Genomic DNA, 22,313 nt, shown 5'->3' with positions numbered 1-22,313 from the left:
GAAAAAGGAAATATCCGCAGAGGAAATCTGGAAAGAAGCTTTCTGAGAAACTGCTTAGTGTTCTGTTAATTCATCTCACAGAGTTACATCTGTATTTCGGGGGTCTCTTTGCTAGCCTTATTTCTGTGGAATCTGAGAACAGATATTTCGGATCCCTTTGAAGACTATAGGGCCAAAGGAAATATCCTCCGAAACAAAGAGAAAGAAGCTTTCTGAGAAACTTCTTTGTGTTCTGTGAAATCATCTCACAGAGTTACAGCTTTCCCCTCAAGAAGCCTTTCGCTAAGACAGTTCTTGTGGAATTGGCAAAATGATATTTGGAAGGCCATAGAGGGCTAAGGTGAAAAAGGAAATATCCGCAGAGGAAATCTGGAAAGAAGCTTTCTGAGAAACTTCTCTGTGGTGTGTGACTTCCACTCACAGAATTACATCTGTATTTCGTGGATCTCTTTTCTAGCCTTATTTCTGTGGAATCTGAGAACAGATATTTCGGATCCCTTTGAAGACTATAGGGCCAAAGGAAATATCCTCCGATAAGAAAGAGAAAGAAGCTTTCTGAGAAACTTCTTTGTGTTCTGTGATATCATCTCACAGAGTTACAGCTTTCCCCTCAAGAAGCCTTTCGCTAAGACAGTTCTTGTGTAATTGGCAAAGTGATATTTGGAAGCCACTAGAGGGCTATGGTGAAAAAGGAAATATCCTCAGATGAAATCTGGAAAGAAGCTTTCTGAGAAACTGCTTTGTGATGTGCGACTTCCATTCACAGAGTTACATCTGTATTTCGTGGATCTCTTTGCTAGCCTTATTTCTGTGGAATCTGAGAACAGATATTCGGATCCCTTTGAAGACTATAGGGCCAAAGGAAATATCCTCCGATAACAAAGAGAAAGAAGCTTTCTGTGAAACTTCTTTGTGTTCTGTGAAATCATCTCACAGAGTTACAGCTTTCCCCTCAAGAAGCCTTTCGCTAGGACAGTTCTTGTGGAATTGGCAAAGTGATATTTGGAAGCCCATAGAGGGCAATGTTGAAAAAGGAAATATCCTCAGATGAAATCTGGAAAGAAGCTTTCTGAGAAGCTGCTCTGTGATGTGTGACTTCCACTCACAGAGTTACATCTGTATTTCGTGGATCTCTTTGCTAGCCTTATTTCTGTGGAATCTGAGAACAGATATTTCGGATCCCATTTAAGTCTATAGGGCCAAAGGAAATATCCTCCGATAACAAAGAGAAAGAAGCTTTCTGAGAAACTTCTTTGTGTTCTGTGAAATCATCTCACAGAGCTACAGCTTTCCCCTCAAGAAGCCTTTCTCTAAGACAGTTTTGTGGAATTGGCAAAGTGATATTTGGAAGCCCATAGAGGGCTATGGTGAACAAGGAAATATCGTTATATGAAATCCGGAAAGAAGATTTCTGAGAAAATTCTCTGTGGTGTGTGACTTCCACTCACAGAGTTACATCTGTATATCGTGGATCTCTTTGCCAGCCTTATTTCTGTGGAATCTGAGAACAGATATTTCGGATCCCTTTGTAGACTATAGGGCCAAAGTAAATATCCTCCGATAACAAAGAGAAAGAAGCTTTCTGAGAAACTTCTTTGTTGTCTGTGAAATCATCTCACAGAGTTACAGCTTTCCCCTCACGAAGCCTCTCGTACACAGTTCTTGTGGAATTGGCAAAGTGATATTTGGAAGCCCTTAGAGGGCTATGGTGAAAAAGGAAATATACTCAGATGAAATCTGGAAAGAAGCTTTCTGAGAAACTGCTCTGTGATGTGTGACTTCCACTAACAGAGTTGCATCTGTATTTCGTGGATTTCTTTGCTAACCTTATTTCTGTGGAATCTGAGAACAGATATTTCGGATCCCTTTGAAGACTATAGGGCCAAAGGAAATATCCTCCGATAACAAAGAGAAAGAAGCTTTCTGAGAAACTTCTTTGTGTTCTGTGAAATCATCTCACAGATTTACAGCTTTCCCCTCAAGAAGCCTTTCGCTAAGACAGTTCTTATGGAATTGGAAAAGTGATATATGGAACCCCATAGAGGGCTACGGTGAAAAAGGAAATATCCTCAGATGAAATATGGAAAGAATCTTTCTGAGAAACTGCTCTGTGATGTGTGACTTCCACTCACAGAGTTACATCTGTATTTCGTGGATCTCTTTGCTAGCCTTATTTCTGTGGAATCTGAGAACAGATATTTTGGATCCCTTTGAAGACTATAGGGCCAACGGAAATATCCTCCGATAATAAAGAGAAAGAAGCTTTCTGAGAAAATTCTTTGTATTCTGTGAAATCATCTCACAGAGTTACAGCTTTCCCCTCAAGAAGCCTTTCACTAAGAGAGTTCTTGTGGAATTGGCAAAGTGATATTTGGAAGCCCATAGAGGGCTATGGTGAAAAAGGAAATATCCTCAGATGATATCTGGAAACAAGCTTTCTGAGAAAGTGCTCTGTGATGTGTGACTTCCACTCACAGAGTTACATCTGTATGTCGTGGATCTCTTTGCTAGCCTTATTTCTGTGGTATCTAAGAAGAGATATTTCGGATCCTTTGAAGACTATAGGGCCAAAGGAAATATCCTCCGATAACAAAGAGAAAGAAACTTTCTGAGAAACTTCTTTGTGTTCTGTGAAATCATCTCACAGAGTTACAGCTTTCCCCTCTAGAAGTGTTTCGCTAAGACATTTCTTGTGGAATTGTCAAAGTGATATTTGGAAGCCCATAGAGGGCTATGGTGAAAAAGGAAATATCCTGAGATGAAATCTGGAAAGAAGCTTTCTGAGAAACTTCTCTGTTGTGTGTGACTTCCACTCACAGAATTACATCTGTATTTCGTGGATCTCTTTGTTAGCCTTATTTCTGTGGAATCTAGGAACAGATATTTCGGATCGCTTGAAGACTATAGGGCCAAAGGAAATATCCTCCGATAAAAAAGAGAAAGAAGCTTTCTGAGAAACTTCTTTGTGTTCTGTGAAATCATCTCACAGAGTTACAGCTCTCCCCTCAAAAAGCTTTTCACTATGACAGTTCTTGTGGAATTGGCAAAGTGATATTTGGAAGCCCATAGAGGGCTACGGTGAAAAAGGAAATATCCTCAGATCAAACCTGGAAAGAAGCTTTCTGAGAAGCTTCTCTGTGATGTGTGACTTCCACTCACAGAGTTACATCTGTATTTCGTGGATCTCTTTGCTAGCCTTATTTCTGTGGAATCTGAGAACAGATATTTCGGATCCCTTTGAAGACTATAGGGCCAAAGGAAATATCCTCCGATAACAAAGAGAAAGAAGCTTTCTGAGAAACTTCTTTGTGTTCTGTGAAATCATCTCACAGAGTTACAGCTTTCCCCTCAAGAAGCCTTTCGCTAAGACAGTTCGTGTGGAATTGGCACAGTGATATTTGGAAGCCCATAGAGGGCTATGGTGAAAAAGGAAATATCCTCAGATGATATCTGGAAAGAAGCTTTCTGAGAAACTTCTGTGTGGTGTGTGACTTCCACTCACAGGGTTATATCTGTATTTCGTGGATCTCTTTGCTAGCCTTATTTCTGTGGAATCTGAGAACAGATATTTCGGATCCCTTTGAAGACTATAGGGCCAAAGGAAATATTCTCCGATAACAAAGAGAAAGAAGCTTTCTGAGAAACTTCTTTGTGTTCTGTGAAATCATCTCACAGAGTTACAGCTTTCCCCTCAAGAAGCCTTTCGCTAAGACAGTTCTTGTGGAATTGGCAAAGTGATATTTGAAAGCCCCTAGAGGGCTATGGTGAAAAAGGAAATATCCTCAGTTGAAATCTTGAAAGAAGCTTTCTGAGAAACTGCTTAGTGTTCTGTTAATTCATCTCACAGAGTTACACCTGTATATCGTGGAACTCTTTTCTAGCCTTATTTCTGTGGAATCTGAGAACAGATATTTCGGATCCCTTTGAAGACTATAGGGCCAAAGGAAATATCCTCCGATAACAAAGAGAAAGAAGCTTTGTGAGAAACTTCTTTGTGGTCTGTGAAATCATCTCACAGAGTTACAGCTTTCCACTCAAGAAGCCTTTCGCTAAGACAGTTCTTGTGGAATTGGCAAAGTGATATTTGGAAGCCCATAGAGGGCTATGGTGACAAAGGAAATATCCTCAGATGAAATCTGGAAAGAAGATTTCTGAGAAACTGCTCTGTGATTTGTGACTTCCACTCACAGAGTTACATCTGTATTTCGTGGATCTCTTTGCTAGCCTTATTTCTGTGGCATCTGAGAACAGATATTTAGGATCCCTTTGAAGTCTATAGTGCCAAAGGAAATATCCTCCGATAACAAAGAGAGAGAAGCTTTCTGAGAAACTTCTTTGTGTTCTGTGAAATCATCTCACAGAGTTACAGCTTTCCCCTCAAGAAGCCTTTCGCTAGGACAGTTCTTGTGCAATTGGCAAAGTGATATTTGGAAGCCCATAGAGGGCTATGTTGAAAAAGGAAATATACTCATATGAAATCTGGAAAGAAGCTTACTGAGAAACTGCTCTGTGATGTGTGACTTCCACTCACAGAGTTGGATCTGTATTTCGTGAATTTCTTTGCTAACCTTATTTCTGTGGAATCTGAGAACAGATATTTTGGATCCCTTTGAAGACTATAGGGCCAACGGAAATATCCTCCGATAATAAAGAGAAAGAAGCTTTCTGAGAAACTTCTTTGTATTCTGTGAAATCATCTCACAGAGTTACAGCTTTCCCCTCAAGAAGCCTTTCGCTAAGAGAGTTCTTGTGGAATTGGCAAAGTGATATTTGGAAGCCCGTAGAGGGCTATGGTGAAAAAGGAAATATCCTCAGATGATATCTTGAAACAAGCTTTCTGAGAAAGTGCTCTGTGATGTGTGACTTCCACTCACAGAGTTACATCTGTATTTCGTGGATCTCTTTGCTAGCCTTATTTCTGTGGTATCTAAGATGAGATATTTCGGATCCTTAGAAGAATATAGGGCCAAAGGAAATATCCTCCGATAACAAAGAGAAAGAAGCTTTCTGAGAAACTTCTTTGTGTTCTGTGAAATCATCTCACAGAGTTACAGCTTTCCCCTATGAAGTCTTTCGCTAAGACATTTCTTGTGGAATTGTCAAAGCGATATTTGGAAGCCCATAGAGGGCTATGGTGAAAAAGGAAATATCCTGAGATGAAATCTGGAAAGAAGCTTTCTGAGAAACGTCTCTGTGGTGTGTGACTTCCACTCACAGAATTACATCTGTATTTCGTGGATCTCTTTGTTAGCCTTATTTCTGTGGAATCTGGGAACAGATATTTCGGATCCCTTTGAAGACTATAGGGCCAAAGGAAATATCCTCCGATAACAAAGAGAAAGAAGCTTTCTGAGAAACTTCTTTGTGTTCTGTGAAATCATCTCACAGAGTTACAGCTCTCCCCTCAAAAAGCTTTTCACTATGACAGTTCTTGTGGAATTGGCAAAGTGATATTTGGAAGCCCATAGAGGGCTACGGTGAAAAAGGAAATATCCTCAGATCAAACCTGGAAAGAAGCTTTCTGAGCAGCTTCTCTGTGAGGTGTGACTTCCACTCACAGAGTTACCTCTGTATTTCGTTAATCTCTTTGCTAGCCTTATTTCTGTGGAATCTGAGAACAGATATTTCGGATCACTTTGAAGACTATAGGGCCAAAGGAAATATCCTCCGATAACAAAGAGAAAGAAGCTTTCTGAGAAACTTCTTTGTGTTCTGGAAATCATCTCACAGAGTTACAGCTTTCACTTCAAGAAGCCTTTCGCTAAGACAGTTCTTGTGGAATTGGCACAGTGATATTTGGGAACCCACATAGGGCTATGGTGAAAAAGGAAATATCCTCAGGTGAAATATGGAAAGAAGCTTTCTGAGAAACTTCTCTGTGGTGTGGGAATTCCACTCACAGTGTTACATCTGTATTTCTTGGATCTCTTTGCTAGCCTTATTTCTGGGGAATCTGAGAACAGATATTTCGGATCCCTTTGAAGACTATAGGGCCAAAGGAAATATCCTCCGATAACAAAGTGAAAGAAGCTTTCTGAGAAACTTCTTTGTGTTCTGTGAAATCATCTCACAGAGTTACAGCTTTCCCCTCAAAAAGCTTTTCACTATGACAGTTCTTGTGGAATTGGCAAAGTGATATTTTGAAGCCCATAGAGAGCTATGGTGAAAAAGGAAATATCCTCAGAGGAAATCTGGAAAGAAGCTTTCAGAGAAACTGCTCTGTGATGTGTGACTTGCACTCATAGAGTTACATCTGTATTTCGTGGATCTCTTTGCTAGCCTTATTTCTGTGGAATCTGAGAAGTGATATTTCGGATCCCTTTGAAGACTATAGGGGAAAAGGAAATATCCTCCGATAACAAAGAGAAAGAAGCTTTCTGAGAAACTTCTTTGTGTTCTGTGAAATCATCTCACAGAGTTACAGCTTTCCCCTCAAGAAGACTCTCGTTAAGAAAGTTCTTGTGGAATGGGCAAAGTGATATTTTGAAGCCCATAGAGGGCTATGGTGAAAAAGGAAATATCCTCAGATGAAATCTGGAAAGAACCTTTATGAGATATTGCTCTGTGATGTGTAACTTCCACTCACAGAGTTACATCTGTATATCGTGGATCTCTTTGCCAGCCTTATTTCTGTGGAATCTGAGAACAGATATTTCGGATCCCTTTGAAGACTATAGGGCCAAAGTAAATATCCTCCGATAACAAAGAGAAAGAAGCTTTCTGAGAAACTTCTTTGTGTTCTGTGAAATCATCTCACAGAGTTACAGCTTTTCCCTCAAGAAGCCTTTCGCTAAGACAGTTCTTGTGGAATTGGCAAAGTGTTATTTGGAAGCCCATAGAGGGCTATGGTGAAAGAGGAAATATCCTCAGATGAAATCTGGAAAGAAGCTTTCTGAGAAACTTCTCTGTGGTGTGTGACTTCCACTCACAGAGTTACATCTGTATTTCGTGGATCTCTTTGCTAGCCTTATTTCTGTGGAATCTGAGAACAGATATTTCGGATCCCTTTGAAGACTTTAGGGCTAAAGGAAATATCCTCCGATAACAAAGAGAAAGAAGCTATCTGAGAAACTTCTTTGTGTTCTGTGAAATCATCTCACAGAGTTACAACTTTCCCCTCAAGAAGCCTTTCGTTAAGACAGTTCTTGTGGAATTGGCAAAGTGATATTTGGAAGCCCATAGAGGGTTATGGCGAAAAAGGAAATATCCTCAGAAAAAATCTGGAAAGAAGCTTTCTGAGAAACTGTTTAGTGTTCTGTTAATTCATCTCACAGAGTTATATCTGTATTTCGTGGATCTCTTTGCTAGCCTTATTTCTGTGGAATCTGAGATCAGATATTTCGGATCCCTTTGAAGACTATAGGGCCAAAGGAAATATCCTCCGATAACAAAGAGAAAGAAGCTTTGTGAGAAACTTCTTTGTTTTCTGTGAAATCATCTCACAGAGTTACAGCTTTCCCCTCACGAAGCCTTTCGCTAAACAGTTCTTGTGTAATTGGCAAAGTGATATTTGGAAGCCCATAGAGGGCTATGGTGAAAAAGGAAATATCCTCAGATAAAATCTGGAAAGAAGCTTTCTGAGAAGCTTCTCTGTGATGTGTGACTTCCACTCACATAGTTACATCTGTATTTCGTGGATTCCTTTGCTAACCTTATTTCTGTGGAATCTGAGAACAGATATTTCGGATCCCTTTGAAGACTATAGGGCCAAAGGAAATATCCTACGATAACAAAGAGAAAGAAGCTTTCTGAGAAACTTCTTTGTGTTCTGTGAAATCATCTCACAGATTTACAGCTTTCCCCTCAAGAAGCCTTTCGCTAAGACAGTTTTTATGGAATTGGCAAAGTGATATATGGAAGCCCATAGAGGGCTACGGTGAAAAAGGAAATATCCTCAGATGAAATATGGAAAGAATCTTTCTGAGAAACTGCTCTGTGATGTGTGACTTCCACTCACAGAGTTACATCTGTATTTCGTGGATCTCTTTGCTAGCCTTATTTCTGTGGAATCTGAGAACAGATATTTTGGATCCCTTTGAAGACTATAGGGCCAACGGAAATATCCTCCGATAATAAAGAGAAAGAAGCTTTCTGAGAAACTTCTTTGTATTCTGTGAAATCATCTCACAGAGTTACAGCTTTCCCCTCAAGAAGCCTTTCGCTAAGAGAGTTCTTGTGGAATTGGCAAAGTGATATTTGGAAGCCCATAGAGGGCTATGGTGAAAAAGGAAATATCCTCAGATGATATCTTGAAACAAGCTTTCTGAGAAAGTGCTCTGTGATGTGTGACTTCCACTCACAGAGTTACATCTGTATTTCGTGGATCTCTTTGCTAGCCTTATTTCTGTGGTATCTAAGATGAGATATTTCGGATCCTTAGAAGAATATAGGGCCAAAGGAAATATCCTCCGATAACAAAGAGAAAGAAGCTTTCTGAGAAACTTCTTTGTGTTCTGTGAAATCATCTCACAGAGTTACAGCTTTCCCCTATGAAGTCTTTCGCTAAGACATTTCTTGTGGAATTGTCAAAGTGATATTTGGAAGCCCATAGAGGGCTATGGTGAAAAGGGAAATATCCTGAGATGAAATCTGGAAAGAAGCTTTCTGAGAAACGTCTCTGTGGTGTGTGACTTCCACTCACAGAATTACATCTGTATTTCGTGGATCTCTTTGTTAGCCTTATTTCTGTGGAATCTGGGAACAGATATTTCGGATCCCTTTGAAGACTATAGGGCCAAAGGAAATATCCTCCGATAACAAAGAGAAAGAAGCTTTCTGAGTAACTTCTTTGTGTTCTGTGAAATCATCTCACAGAGTTACAGCTCTCCCCTCAAAAAGCTTTTCACTATGACAGTTCTTGTGGAATTGGCAAAGTGATATTTGGAAGCCCATAGAGGGCTACGGTGAAAAAGGAAATATCCTCAGATGAAACCTGGAAAGAAGCTTTCTGAGCAGCTTCTCTGTGAGGTGTGACTTCCACTCACAGAGTTACCTCTGTATTTCGTGGATCTCTTTGCTAGCCTTATTTCTGTGGAATCTGAGAACAGATATTTCGGATCACTTTGAAGACTATAGGGCCAAAGGAAATATCCTCCGATAACAAAGAGAAAGAAGCTTTCTGAGAAACTTCTTTGTGTTCTGGAAATCATCTCACAGAGTTACAGCTTTCACTTCAAGAAGCCTTTCGCTAAGACAGTTCTTGTGGAATTGGCACAGTGATATTTGGGAACCCACATAGGGCTATGGTGAAAAAGGAAATATCCTCAGGTGAAATATGGAAAGAAGCTTTCTGAGAAACTTCTCTGTGGTGTGGGAATTCCACTCACAGTGTTACATCTGTATTTCTTGGATCTCTTTGCTAGCCTTATTTCTGGGGAATCTGAGAACAGATATTTCGGATCCCTTTGAAGACTATAGGGCCAAAGGAAATATCCTCCGATAACAAAGAGAAAGAAGCTTTCTGAGAAACATCTTTGTTTTCTGTGAAATCATCCCACAGAGTTAGAGCTTTCCCCTTACGAAGCCTTTCGCTAAACAGTTCTTGTGGAATTGGCAAAGTGATATTTGGAAGCCCATAGAGGGCTACGGTGAAAAAGGAAATATCCTCAGATCAAACCTGGAAAGAAGCTTTCTGAGAAGCTTCTCTGTGATGTGTGACTTCCACTCACAGAGTTACATCTGTATTTCGTGGATCTCTTTGCTAGCCTTATTTCTGTGGAATCTGAGAACAGATATGTCGGATCCCTTTGAAGACTATAGGGCCAAAGGAAATATCCTCCGATAACAAAGAGAAAGAAGCTTTCTGAGAAACTTCTTTGTGTTCTGTGAAATCATCTCACAGAGTTACAGCTTTCCCCTCAAGAAGCCTTTCGCTAAGACAGTTCTTGTGGAATTGGCACAGTGATATTTGGAAGCCCATAGAGGGCTATGGTGAAAAAGGAAATATCCTCAGATGATATCTGGAAAGAAGCTTTCTGAGAAACTTCTGTGTGGTGTGTGACTTCCACTCACAGGGTTATATCTGTATTTCGTGGATCTCTTTGCTAGCCTTATTTCTGTGGAATCTGAGAACAGATATTTCGGATCCCTTTGAAGACTATAGGGCCAAAGGAAATATCCTCCGATAACAAAGAGAAAGAAGCTTTCTGAGAAACTTCTTTGTGTTCTGTGAAATCATCTCACAGAGTTACAGCTTTCCCCTCAAGAAGCCTTTCGCTAAGACAGTTCTTGTGGAATTGGCAAAGTGATATTTGAAAGCCCCTAGAGGGCTATGGTGAAAAAGGAAATATCCTCAGTTGAAATCTGGAAAGAAGCTTTCTGAGAAACTGCTTAGTGTTCTGTTAATTCATCTCACAGAGTTACACCTGTATATCGTGGATCTCTTTGCTAGCCTTATTTCTGTGGAATCTGAGAACAGATATTTCGGATCCCTTTGAAGACTATAGGGCCAAAGGAAATATCCTCCGATAACAAAGAGAAAGAAGCTTTCTGAGAAACTTCTTTGTGGTCTGTGAAATCATCTCACAGAGTTACAGCTTTCCACTCAAGAAGCCTTTCGCTAAGACAGTTCTTGTGGAATTGGCAAAGTGATATTTGGAAGCCCATAGAGGGCTATGGTGACAAAGGAAATATCCTCAGATGAAATCTGGAAAGAAGATTTCTGAGAAACTACTCTGTGATGTGTGACTTCCACTCACAGAGTTACATCTGTATTTCGTGGATCTCTTTGCTAGCCTTATTTCTGTGGCATCTGAGAACAGATATTTCGGATCCCTTTGAAGTCTATAGGGCCAAAGGAAATATCCTCCGATAACAAAGAGAGAGAAGCTTTCTGAGAAACTTCTTTGTGTTCTGTGAAATCATCTCACAGAGTTACAGCTTTCCCCTCAAGAAGCCTTTCGCTAGGACAGTTCTTGTGCAATTGGCAAAGTGATATTTGGAAACCCATAGAGGGCTATGTTGAAAAAGGAAATATACTCATATGAAATCTGGAAAGAAGCTTACTGAGAAACTGCTCTGTGATGTGTTACTTCCACTCACAGAGTTGGATCTGTATTTCGTGAATTTCTTTGCTAACCTTATTTCTGTGGAATCTGAGAACAGATATTTCGGATCCCTTTGAAGACTATAGGGCCAAACGAAATATCCTCCGATAACAAAGAGAAAGAAGCTTTCTGAGAAACTTCTTTGTGTTCTGTGAAATCATCTCACAGATTTACAGCTTTCCCCTCAAGAAGTCTTTCGCTAAGACGGTTCTTGTGGAATTGGCAAAGTGATATTTGGAAGCGCATAGAGGGCTATGGTGAACAAGGAAATATCGTCATATGAAATCTGGAAAGAAGCTTTCTGAGAAAATTCTCTGTGTTGTGTGACTTCCACTCACAGAGTTACATCTGTATATCGTGGATCTCTTTGCCAGCCTTATTTCTGTGGAATCTGAGAACAGATATTTCGGATCCCTTTGAAGACTATAGGGCCAAAGTAAATATCCTCCGATAACAAAGAGAAAGAAGCTTTCTGAGAAACTTCTTTGTTTTCTGTGAAACCATCTCACAGAGTTACAGCTTTCCGCTCACGAAGCCTTTCGTTAACAGTTCTTGTGTAATTGGCAAAGTGATATTTGGAAGCCCATAGAGGGCTATGGTGAAAAAGGAAATATCCTCAGATAAAATCTGGAAAGAAGCTTTCTGAGAAGCTTCTCTGTGATGTGAGACTTCCACTCACATAGTTACATCTGTATTTCGTGGATTTCTTTGCTAACCTTATTTCTGTGGAATCTGAGAACAGATATTTCGGATCCCTTTGAAGACTATAGGGCCAAAGGAAATATCCTCCGATAACAAAGAGAACGAAGCTTTCTGAGAAACTTCTTTGTGTTCTGTGAAATCATCTCACAGATTTACAGCTTTCCCCTCAAGAAGCCTTTCGCTAAGACAGTTTTTATGGAATTGGCAAAGTGATATATGGAAGCCCATAGAGGGCTACGGTGAAAAAGGAAATATCCTCAGATGAAATATGGAAAGAATCTTTCTGAGAAACTGCTCTGTGATGTGTGACTTCCACTCACAGAGTTACATTTGTATTTCGTGGATCTCTTTGCTAGCCTTATTTCTGTGGAATCTGAGAACAGATATTTCGGATCCCTTTGAAGACTATAGGGCTAAAGGAAATATCCTCCGATAACAAAGAGAAAGAAGCTTTCTGAGAAACTTCTTTGTGTTCTGTGAAATCATCTCACAGAGTTACAACTTTCCCCTCAACAAGCCTTTCGTTAAGACAGTTCTTGTGGAATTCGCAAAGTGATATTTGGAAGCCCATAGAGGGTTATGGCGAAAAAGGAAATATCCTCAGAAGAAATCTGGAAAGAAGCTTTCTGAGAAACTGTTTAGTGTTCTTTTAATTCATCTCACAGAGTTATATCTGTATTTCGTGGATCTCTTTGCTAGCCTTATTTCTGTGGAATCTGAGAACAGATATTTCGGATCCCTTTGAAGACTATAGGGCCAAAGGAAATATCCTCCGATAACAAAGAGAAAGAAGCTTTCTGAGAAACTTCTTTGTGTTCTGTGAAATCATCTCACAGAGTGACAGCTTTCCCCTCAAGAAGCCTTTCGCTAAGACAGTTCTTGTGGAATTGGCAGAGTGATATTTGGAAGCCCATAGAGGGCTATGGTGAAAAAGGAAATATCCTCAGATCAAATCTGGAAAGAAGCTTTCTGAGAAGCTTCTCTGTGATGTGTGACTTCCACTCACAGAGTTACATCTGTATTTCGTGGATCTCTTTGCTAGCCTTGTTTCTGTGGAATCTGAGAACAGACATTTCGGATACCTTTGAAGACTATAGGGCCAAAGGAAATATCCTCCGATAACAGAGAGAAAGAAGCTTTCTGAGAAACTTTTTTGTGTTCTCTGAAATCATCTCACAGAGTTACAGCTTTCCCCTCAAGAAGCTTTTCACTAAGACAGTTCTTGTGGAATTGGCAAAGTGATATTTAGAAGCCCCTAGAGGGCTATAGTGAAAAAGGAAATATCCTCAGATGAAAACTGGAAAGAAGCTTTCTGAGAAACTTCTCTGTGGTGTGTGACTTCCACTCGCAGAGTTACATCTGTATTTCGTGGATCTCTTTGCTAGCCTTATTTCTGTGGAATCTGAGAACAGATATTTCGGATCCCTTTGAAGACTATAGGGCCAAAGGAAATATCCTCCGATAGCACAGAGAAAGAAGCTTTCTGAGAAACTTCTTTGTGTTCTGTGAAATCATCTCACAGAGTTACAGCTTTCCCCTCAAGAAGCCTTTCGCTAAGACAGTTCTTGTGGAATTGGCAAAGTGATATTTGGAAGCCCTTAGAGAGCTATGGTGAAAAAGGAAATATCCTCAGATGAAATCTGGAAAGAAGCTTTCTGAGAAACTGCTTAGTGTTCTGTTAATTCATCTCACAGTGTTACATCTGTATTTCGTGGATCTCTTTGCTAGCCTTATTTCTGTGGAATCTGAGAAGAGATATTTCGGATCCCTTTGAATACTATAGGGCCAAAGGAAATATCCTCCGATAACAAAGAGAAAGAAGTTTTCTGAGAAACTTCTTTGTGTTCTGTGAAATCATCTCACAGAGTTACAGCTTTCCCCTCAAGAAGCCTTTCGCTAAGACAGTTCTTGTGGAATTGGCAAAGTGATATTTGGAAGCCCATAGAGGGCTATGGTGAAAAAGGAAATATCCTAAGATGATATCTGGAAAGAAGCTTTCTGAGAAACTGCTCTGTGATGTGTGACTTCCACTCACAGAGTTACATCTGTATTTCGTGGATCTCTTTGCTAGCCTTATTTCTGTGGAATCTGAGAACAGATATTTCCTATTCCTTTGAAGAAAATAGGGCCAAAGGATGTATCCTCCGATAACAAAGAGAAAGAAGCTTTCTGAGAAACTTCTTTGTGTTCTGTGAAATCATCTCACAGAGTTACAGCTTTCCCCTCAAGAAGCCTTTCGCTGAGACAGTTCTTTTGGAATTGGCAAAGTGATATTTGGAAGACCATATAGGGCTATGGTGAAAAAGGAAATATCCTCAGATAAAATCTGGAAAGAAGCTTTCTGAGAAACTTCTCTGTGTTGTATGACTTCAACTCACAGAGTTACATCTGTATTTCGTGGATCTATTTGCTAGCCTTATTTCTGTGGAATCTGAGAAGAGATATTTCGGATCCCTTTGAAGACTATAGGGCCAAAGGAAATATCCTCTGATAACAAAGAGAAAGAAGCTTTATGAGAAACTTCTTTGTGTTCTGTGTAATCTTCTCACAGAGTTACAGCTTTCTCCTCAAGAAGTCTTTTGCTAAGACAGTTCTTGTGGAATTGGCAAAGTGATATTTGGAAGCCCTTAGAGGGCTATGGTGAAAAAGGAAATATCCTCAGATGAAATCTGGAAAGAAGCTTTCTGAGAAACTGATTAGTGTTCTGTTAATTCATCTCACAGAGTTACATCTGTATTTCGTGGATCTCTTTGCTAGCCTTATTTCTGTGGAATCTGAGAACAGATATTTCGGATCCCTTTGAAGACTATAGGGCCAAAGGAAATATCCTCCGATAACAAAGAGATAGAAGGTTTCTGAGAAACTTCTTTGTGTTCTGTGAAATCATCTCACAATGTTAAAGCTTTCCCCTCAAGAAGCCTTTCGCTCAGACAGTTCTTGTGGAATTGGCAAAGTGATATTTGGAAGCCCATATAGGGCTATGGTGAAAAAGGAAATATCCTCAGATGAAATCTGGAAAGAAGCTTTCTGAGAAACTTCTCTGTGGCGTGTGACTTCCACTCACAGAGTTACATCTGTATTTCGTGGATCTCTTTCCTAGCCTTATTTCTGTGGAATCTGAGAACAGATATTTCGGATCCCTTTGAAGACTATAGGGCCAAAGAATATATCCTCCGATAACAACGAGAAAGAAGCTTTCTCAGAAACTTCTTTTTGTTCTCTGAAATCATCTCACAGAATTACAGCTTGCCCCTGAAGAAGCCTTTCGTTAAGACAGTTCTTGTGGAATTGGCAAAGTGATATTTGGAAGCCCATAGAGGGTTATGGCGGAAAAGGAAATATCCTCAGAAGAAATCTGGAAAGAAGCTTTCTGAGAAACTGCTTAGTGTTCTGTTAATTCATCTCACAGAGTTACATCTGTATTTCGTGGATCTCTTTGCTAGCCTTATTTCTGTGGAATCTGAGAACAGATATTTCGGATCCCTTTGAAGACTATAGGGCCAAAGGAAATATCCTCCGATAACAAAGAGAAAGAAGCTTTCTGAGAAACTTCTTTGTGTTCTCTGAAATCATCTCACAGAGTTACAGCTTTTCCCTCAAGAAGCTTTTCACTAAGACAGTTCTTGTGGAATTTGCAAAGTGATATTTAGAAGCCCTTAGAGGGCTATGGTGAAAAAGGAAATGTCCTCAGATGAAATCTGGAAACAAGCTTTCTGAGAAACTGCTCTGTGGTGTGTGACTTCCACTCACAGAGTTACATCTGTATTTCGTGTATCTCTTTGCTAGCCTTATTTCTGTGGAATCTGAGAACAGATATTTCGGATCCCTTTGAAGACTATAGGGCTAAAGGAAATATCCTACGATAACAAAGAGAAAGCAGCTTTCTGAGAAACTTCTTTGTGTTCTGTGAAATCATCTCACAGAGTTACAACTTTCCCCTCAACAAGCCTTTCGTTAAGACAGTTCTTGTGGAATTCGCAAAGTGATATTTGGAAGCCCATAGAGGGTTATGGCGAAAAAGGAAATATCCTCAGAAGAAATCTGGAAAGAAGCTTTCTGAGAAACTGTTTAGTGTTCTTTTAATTCATCTCACAGAGTTATATCTGTATTTCGTGGATCTCTTTGCTAGCCTTATTTCTGTGGAATCTGAGAACAGATATTTCGGATCCCTTTGAAGACTGTAGGGCCAAAGGAAATATCCTCCGATAACAAAGAGAAAGAAGCTTTCTGAGAAACTTCTTTGTGTTCTGTGAAATCATCTCACAGAGTTACAGCTTTCCCCTCAAGAAGCCTTTCGCTAAGACATTTCTTGTGGAATTGGCAGAGTGATATTTGGAAGCCCATAGAGGGCTATGGTGAAAAAGGAAATATCCTAAGATGATATCTGGAAAGAAGCTTTCTGAGAAACTGCTCTGTGATGTGTGACTTCCACTCACAGAGTTACAGCTGCATTTCGTGGATCTCTTTGCTAGCCTTATTTCTGTGGAATCTGAGAACAGATATTTCGGATCCCTTTGAAGACTACAGAGCCAAAGGAAATATCCTCCGATAACAAAGAGAAAGAAGCTTTCTGAGAAACTTCTTTGTGTTCTCTGAAATCATCTAACAGAGTTACAGCTTTTCCCTCAAGAAGCTTTTCACTAAGACAGTTCATGTGGAATTTGCAAAGTGATATTTAGAAGCCCTTAGAGGGCTATGGTGAAAAAGGAAATGTCCTCAGATGAAATGTGGAAACAAGCCTTCTGAGAAACTGCTCTGTGGTGTGTGACTTCCACTCACAGAGTTACATCTGCATTTCGTGGATCTCTTTCCTAGCCTACTTTCTGTGGAATCTGAGAACAGATATTTCGGATCCCTTTGAAGACTATAGGGCTAAAGGAAATATCCTCCGATAACAAAGAGAAAGAAGCTTTCTGAGAAACTGCTTTGTGTTCTGTGAAATCATCTCACAGAGTTACAGCTTTCCCCTCAAGAAGCCTTTCGTTAAGACAGTTCTTGTGGAATTCGCACAGTGATATTTGGAAGCCCATAGAGGGTTATGGCGAAAAAGTAAATATCCTCAGAAGAAATCTGGAAAGAAGCTTTCTGAGAAACTCTTTAGTGTTCTGTTAATTCATTATACAGAGTTATATCTGTATTTCGTGGATCTCTTTGCTAGCCTTATTTCTGTGGAATCTGAGAACAGATATTTCGGATCCCTTTGAAGACTATAGGGCCAAAGGAAATATCCTCCGATACAAAAGGAAAGAAGCTTTCTGAGAAACTTCTTTGTGTTCTGAGAATCATCTCACAGAGTTACAGCTTTCCCCTCAAGAAGCCTTTCGCTAAGACAGTTCTTGTGGAATTGGCACAGTGATATTTGGAAGCCCACAGAGGGCTATGATGAAAAAGGAAATATCCTCAGGTGAAATATGGAAAGAAGCTTTCTGAGAAACTTCTCTGTGGTGTGTGACTTCCACTCACAGAGTTACATCTGTATTTCGTGGATCTCTTTGCTACCCTTATTTCTGGGGAGTCTGAGAACAGATATTTCGGATCCCTTTGAAGACGATAGCGCCAAAGGAAATATCCTCCGATAACAAAGAGAAAGAAGCTTTCTGAGAAACTTCTTTGTGTTCTGTGAAATCATCTCACACAGTTACAGCTTTCCCCTAAGAAGCCTTTCGCTAAGACAGTTCTTGTGGAATTGGCAAAGTGATGTTTGGAAGCCCATAGAGGGTTATGGCGAAAAAGGAAATATCCTCAGAAGAAATCTGGAAAGAAGCTTTCTGAGAAACTGCTTAGTGTTCTGTTAATTCATCTCACAGAGTTACATCTGTATTTCGTGGATCTCTTTGCTAGCCTTATTTCTGTGGAATCTGAGAACAGATATTTCGGATCCCTTTGAAGACTATAGGGCCAAAGGAAATATCCTCCGATAACAAAGAGAAAGAAGCTTTCTGAGAAACTTCTTTGGGTTCTGAGAAATTATCTCAGAGAGTTACAGCTTTCCCCTCAAGAAGCCTTTCGCTAAGACAGTTCTTGTGGAATTGGCACAGTGATATTTGGAAGCCCACAGAGGGCTATGATGAAAAAGGAAATATCCTCAGGTGAAATATGGAAAGAAGCTTTCTGAGAAACTTCTCTGTGGTGTGTGACTTCCACTCACAGAGTTACATCTGTATTTCGTGGATCTCTTTGCTAGCCTTATTTCTGGGGAGTCTGAGAACAGATATTTCGGATCCCTTTGAAGACGATAGCGCCAAAGGAAATATCCTCCGATAACAAAGAGAAAGAAGCTTTCTGAGAAACTTCTTTGTGTTCTGTGACATCATCTCACAGAGTTACAGCTTTCCCCTCAAGAAGCTTTTCGTTAAGACAGTTCTTGTGGAATTGGCAAAGTGATATTTGGAAGCCCATAGAGGGTTATGGCGAAAAAGGAAATATCCTCAGAAGAAATCTGTAAAGAAGCTTTCTGAGAAACTGCTTAGTGTTCTGTTAATTCATCTCACAGAGTTACATCTGTATTTCGTGGATCTCTTTGCTAGCCTTATATCTGTGGAATCTGAGAACAGATATTTCGGATCCCTTTGAAGACTATAGGGCCAAAGGAAATATCCTCCGATAACAACGAGAAAGAAGCTTTCTGAGAAACTTCTTTGGGTTCTGAGAAATCATCTCACAGAGTTACAGCTTTCCCCTCAAGAAGCCTTTCGCTAAGACAGTTCTTGTGGAATTGGCACAGTGATATTTGGAAGCCCACAGAGGGCTATGGTGAAAAAGGAAATATCCTCAGGTGAAATATGGAAAGAAGCTTTCTGAGAAACTTCTCTGTGGTGTGTGACTTCCACTCACAGTGTTACATCTGTATTTCGTGGATCTCTTTGCCAGCCTTATTTCTGGGGAATCTGAGAACAGATATTTCTTATCCCTTTGAAGACTATAGGGCCAAAGGAAATATCCTCCGATAACAAAGAGAAAGAAGCTTTCTGAGAAACTTCTTTGTGTTCTGTGAAATCATCTCACAGAGTTACAGCTTTCCCCTCAAGAAGACTTTCGCTAAGACAGTTCTTGTGGAATGGTCAAAGTGATATTTGGAAGCCCATAGAGGGCTATGGTGAAAAAGGAAATATCCTCAGATGATCTGGAAAGAAGCTTTCTGAGAAACTACTCTGTGGTGTGTGACTTCCACTCACAGAGTTACATCTGTATTTCGTGGATCTCTTTGCTAGCCTTATTTCTGTGGAATCTGAGAACAGATATTTCGGATCCCTTTGAAGACTATAGGGCCAAAGGAAATATCCTCCGATAACAAAGGGAAAGAAGCTTTCTGAGAAACTTCTTTGTGTTCTGTGAAATCATCTCACAGTGTTACAGCTTTCCCCTCAAGAAGCCTTTCGCTAAGACACTTCTTGTGGAATTGGCACAGTGATATTTGGAAGCCCATAGAGGGCTATGGTGAAAAAGGAAATACCCTCAGATGAAATCTGGAAAGAAGCTTTCTGAGATATTGCTCTCTGATGTGTGACTTCCACTCACAGAGTTACATCTGTATTTCGTGGATCTCTTTGCTAGCCTTATTTCTGTGGAATCTGAGAACAGATATTTCGGATCCCTTTGAAGACTATAGGGCCAAAGGAAATATCCTCTGATAACAAAGAGAAAGAAGCTTTCTGAGAAACTTCTTTGTGTTCTGTGAAATCATCTCACAGAGTTACAGCTTTCCCCTCAAGAAGCCTTTCGCTAAGACAGTTCTTGTGGAATTGTCACAGTGATATTTGGAAGCCCATAGAGGGCTATGGTGAAAAAGGAAATATCCTAAGATGATATCTGGAAAGAAGCTTTCTGAGAAACTGCTCTCTGATGTGTGACTTCCACTCACAGAGTTACATCTGCATTTCGTGGATCTCTTTGCTAGCCTTATTTCTGTGGAATCTGAGAACAGATATTTCGGATCCCTTTGAAGACTATAGGGCCAAATGAAATATCCTCCGATAACAAAGAGAAAGAAGCTTTCTGAGAAACTTCTTTGTGTTCTGTGAAATCATCTCACAGAGTTACAGCTTTCCCCTCAAGAAGCTTTTCACTAAGACAGTTCTTGTGGAATTTGCAAAGTGATATTTAGAAGCCCTTAGAGGGCTATGGTGAAAAAGGAAATATCCTGAGATGAAATCTGGAAAGAAGCTTTCTGAGAAACTGCTCTGTGGTGTGTGACTTCCACTCACAGAGTTACATCTGTATTTCGTGGATCTCTTTGCTAGCCTTATTTCTGTGGAATCTGAGAACAGATATTTCGGATCCCTTTGAAGACTATAGGGCCAAAGGAAATATCCTCCGATAACAAAGAGAAAGAAGCTTTCTGAGAAACTTCTTTGTGTTCTGTGAAATCATCTCACAGATTTACAGCTTTCCCCTCAAGAAGCCTTTCGTTAAGACAGTTCTTGTGGAATTCGCAAAGTGATATTTGGAAGCCCATAGAGGGTTATGGCGAAAAAGGAAATATCCTCAGAAGAAATCTAGAAAGAAGCTTTATGAGAAACTGCTTAGTCTTCTGTTAATTCATCTCACAGAGTTACATCTGTATTTCGTGGATCTCTTTGCTAGCCTTATTTCTGTGGAATCTGAGAACAGATATTTCGGATCCCTTTGAAGACTATAGGGCCAAAGGAAATATCCTCCGATAACAAAGAGAAAGAAGGGTTCTGAGAAACTTCTTTGTGTTCTGTGAAATCATCTCACAAAGTTAAAGCTTTCCCCTCAAGAAGCCTTTCGCTAAGACAGTTCTTGTGGAATTGGCAAAGTGATATTTGGAAGCCCCTAGAGGGCTATGGTGAAAAAGGAAATATCCTCAGGTGAAATATGGAAAGAAGGTTTCTGAGAAACTTCTCTGTGGTGTGTGACTTCCACTCACAGTGTTACATCTGTATTTCGTGGATCTCTTTGCTACCCTTATTTCTGGGGAATCTGAGAACAGATATTTCGGATCCCTTTGAAGACTATAGGGCCAAAGGAAATATCCTCCGATAACAAAGAGAAAGAAGCTTTCTGAGAAACATCTTTGTGTTCTGTGAAATCATCTCACAGAGTTACAGCTTTCCCCTCAAGAAGCCTTTCGCTAAGACAGTTCTTGGGGAATTGGCAAAGTGATATTTGGAAGCCCATAGAGGGCTATGGTGAAAAAGGAAATATCCTCAGATGAAATCTGGAAAGAAGCTTTCTGAGATATTGCTCTGTGATGTGTGACTTCCACTCACAGAGATACATCTGTATTTCGTGGATCTCTTTGCTAGCCTTATTTCTGGGGAATCTGAGAACAGATATTTCGGATCCCTTTGAAGACTATAGGGCCAAAGGAAATATCCTCCGATAACAAAGAGAAAGAAGCTTTCTGAGAAACTACTTTGTGTTCTGTGAAATCATCTCACAGAGTTACAGCTTTCCCCTCAAGAAGCCTTTCGCTAAGACAGTTCTTGGGGAATTGGCAAAGTGATATTTGGAAGCCCTTAGAGGGCTATGGTGAAAAAGGAAATACCCTCAGATGAAATCTGGAAAGAAGCTTTCTGAGATATTGCTCTGTGATGTGTGACTTCCACTCACAGAGTTACATCTGCATTTCGTGGATCTCTTTGCTAGCATTATTTCTGTGGAATCTGAGAACAGATATTTCGGATCCCTTAGAAGACTATAGGGCCAAAGGAAATATCCTCTGATAACAAAGAGAAAGAAGCTTTCTGAGAAACTTCTTTGTGTTCTGTGAAATCATCTCACAGTGTTACAGCTTTCCCCTCAAGAAGCCTTTCGCTAAGACACTTCTTGTGGAATTGGCACAGTGATATTTGGAAGCCCATAGAGGGCTATGGTGAAAAAGGAAATACCCTCAGATGAAATCTGGAAAGAAGCTTTCTGAGATATTGCTCTCTGATGTGTGACTTCCACTCACAGAGTTACATCTGTATTTCGTGGATCTCTTTGCTAGCCTTATTTCTGTGGAATCTGAGAACAGATATTTCGGATCCCTTTGAAGACTATAGGGCCAAAGGAAATATCCTCTGATAACAAAGAGAAAGAAGCTTTCTGAGAAACTTCTTTGTGTTCTGTGAAATCATCTCACAGAGTTACAGCTTTCCCCTCAAGAAGCCTTTCGCTAAGACAGTTCTTGTGGAATTGTCACAGTGATATTTGGAAGCCCATAGAGGGCTATGGTGAAAAAGGAAATATCCTAAGATGATATCTGGAAAGAAGCTTTCTGAGAAACTGCTCTCTGATGTGTGACTTCCACTCACAGAGTTACATCTGCATTTCGTGGATCTCTTTGCTAGCCTTATTTCTGTGGAATCTGAGAACAGATATTTCGGATCCCTTTGAAGACTATAGGGCCAAATGAAATATCCTCCGATAACAAAGAGAAAGAAGCTTTCTGAGAAACTTCTTTGTGTTCTGTGAAATCATCTCACAGAGTTACAGCTTTCCCCTCAAGAAGCTTTTCACTAAGACAGTTCTTGTGGAATTTGCAAAGTGATATTTAGAAGCCCTTAGAGGGCTATGGTGAAAAAGGAAATATCCTGAGATGAAATCTGGAAAGAAGCT

Source organism: Macaca mulatta, chromosome 17 (assembly GCF_049350105.2).
Source record: "Macaca mulatta isolate MMU2019108-1 chromosome 17, T2T-MMU8v2.0, whole genome shotgun sequence".
Classification (NCBI taxonomy): domain Eukaryota; kingdom Metazoa; phylum Chordata; class Mammalia; order Primates; family Cercopithecidae; genus Macaca; species Macaca mulatta.
This window is presented reverse-complemented; position numbering follows the sequence as displayed.